Here is a 2,363-nt window from a genome sequence, read left to right as displayed (position 1 = left end):
AAAGCATATGGATTTTCCAGTGAGCTGCATGTTTTTTTCAGGGTGCTGAACAAGCCCGTTTACTGATGAAAACTTTGCGTTTTATCTCTGCAGCATCTTTGATAATCTCCTGAGTGTTTTCATGAACACGCCGGAGGAGATGTCTGGACATGTGTTTAGCATAACTGAACCTCCTGACAGGGTTCAAGGTTCCGTGGGCCTCAGTTCCGGAACTCAGAACGCCACAGGCTTCTGGTATTCTCATCAGAAAGATTCTTTTCAACTAAGGAACAAAACAGAATCTCAGTCTTGTGCCTGATAATTGGGGCTATCTGTGATGTAACAGCCACAAAAACCAAAGAAGTTCACTGGTCCAGTGTTCTCCCTTCCAGTACTGATTTTCTTCCAATTAAAAAAAAAATGGTTTGAGAAGGTTGAATTTGACTGAGTACACTGTAGAATCTAGACTCTTGCCTCAGGGAGGAAACATTAGGGGTGTGTTAAATTCAAAGGGCATGACGTCCTTCTTACGAATAGGAGACTCGTGGATATGAGGCTTCTCTCACCAGCTTGAGGAGAGATCCCACTCTAGTTCAATGCCAGAATGTCACAGTAGGATCTTACCACGGCCTGACCATTCATAAGCATCTGCCGAACGGAACTGCATGCTCCTCAGGACTGTCTTGCCCTCTGGCTAGAGGTTTGGATTGAGCCACAATTGAGGCAAAAAGAAGATGTTTCCCTATTTTACATTGCGAAATCAACTACAAGTTCCGGTTGGCTAGGTAATGGTCGACTGTTCAAGGGGTCAAATATGGTTCTGATCAAAGTCTTGGAAAGACACTAAAATGCTGAGGCACTTTGGAATTACGCTGAAATTCCTTGAAAACAAAATCCATAATTCACAGCTTTGCAGCACAATGCCGGTTGCTTGAGCGACCATAAAATCCAATTCTGTCTTCTCAAAACAGGGCATTGCCACAAAACAGCGGGCGCCTTAGTCTTTGTCTTAACCAGTGCGCTTTGTTTTGAAGTGTCTTTGTTCTGCTTGGTGTTTTGGGATGCAGGGTTGGGCAGGTGCCACTAATTCAGCAGTGTGTGAAGAGTCTCTGTTCATTACTTTTTAAAGAAACGAGGGACTTCACATTCATGCCTACGGTTTTTTTTTTTCTTATGTAAGGATGACCTGATTTGGGAAGACTGTGTATACATGCAGTCCAAAAAAGAAAGCACGTGTGTTTACATTAAGTGAATTCCTGAGTAAACCGTGATGAGCCTGGCTTGCTTTTAACTTCAGAGAACTTATTTGTTCAAATGTCAGTAAATATTGTAACCAGTTGAGGTCTTTCACCCCATGTTACTGATGTTATCCGAATGTTATCTGTGCACACTGAAAGAAATAACAGTAACAAGCCCGTGTGACGTTAACCCCCTACTGTAAACAGTGTTTCGTTACTGAGTTATTAGAAAACGATTTTTCTTTACTTAAAATGATGAATCGAATATGAGAATAATTGAAAGAAACGTATTTAAATAAACTATACCGCTAAACAGATGAAAAATGTCACCAGAATTTGCAAAACAAAAGCTATACAAGACAAAGGTAGCCATCCAATACAGTTGTCAAATTTTGGCAGGCACGAGGTGCATTGAAAGGGCTCGCGCACAAACTGGAATAATCCTCCCCGAACAAACAGCCCCGAAAGGCACTCACTTCTGTTTTACTTCTGAGTTGTACTTTTGTACATTCAGGTATTGACGTTTTTCAGACTAGAAATTCCAACGGATGAAAACAGTGAGTTGGCAAAAAAAAAAAAAAAAAGAGTACATGAACTTCTTGCCTCCCTGATGTGAAACAAAACACTCCCCCCTCCCAATAAACGAGCCCTATATCAAAAACGTCTACTGACCGATTAGTTAGCAGTAGCTACTGAACTGTAGATATTACCAATGACAACATTTAGGTTACAAATATTAATGACGTAGATTTATTTTTTTCTTTAACATGGAACAGAGACGTAATACAAATAACAAACAAGAGTACAGTGACATATGCGGCTAACGTTAGCTGCTTAGCTTTGTACTACAAAGATGTAAAACCGATTAAAAATCCTCTTTGGTTTTACCTGTGCGTAGCAGGCGTTGGTGCTTCTCTGATCCACTGTTTTCTTTACGTCTCTGCTCTTTTACGTGTCGTTACATAGTCTGAAGTCCCAAAAAACGCATAGGCACGGTTTCTACATTAGTTAATGGGAATAACAGTGACAGAGGCTGCCTTTCAGGTCTGTAAATCTGGGTCTAATGCTGCATGTGTGTTTCCTTGGCAGCTTCGACTCTTCAGCCAGCAAAGCTGCTGCAACATTGTGTCTTGCGCATGCGCAAAA

The 2,363-nt window shown here is 41.2% G+C and overlaps 1 protein-coding gene across 1 annotated transcript in view; it reads right to left on the bottom strand.

Annotated features, from left to right (window-relative positions):
* Positions 1 to 2,146, bottom strand: part of zgc:109889 (wiskott-Aldrich syndrome protein family member 3) — a 23,318-nt gene extending 21,172 nt beyond the window's left edge. Inside the window, exon 1 of the mRNA XM_030780541.1 lies at positions 2,106 to 2,146. The gene's annotated coding sequence lies outside the window, so the exon portion shown is untranslated. The remainder of the gene's footprint in view (positions 1 to 2,105) is intronic.
* Positions 2,147 to 2,363: the final 217 nt, after the last annotated feature.

Source organism: Chanos chanos, chromosome 7 (genome assembly GCF_902362185.1).
Source record: "Chanos chanos chromosome 7, fChaCha1.1, whole genome shotgun sequence".
Taxonomy (NCBI): Eukaryota; Metazoa; Chordata; class Actinopteri; order Gonorynchiformes; family Chanidae; genus Chanos; species Chanos chanos.
This window is presented reverse-complemented; position numbering and strand designations above follow the sequence as displayed.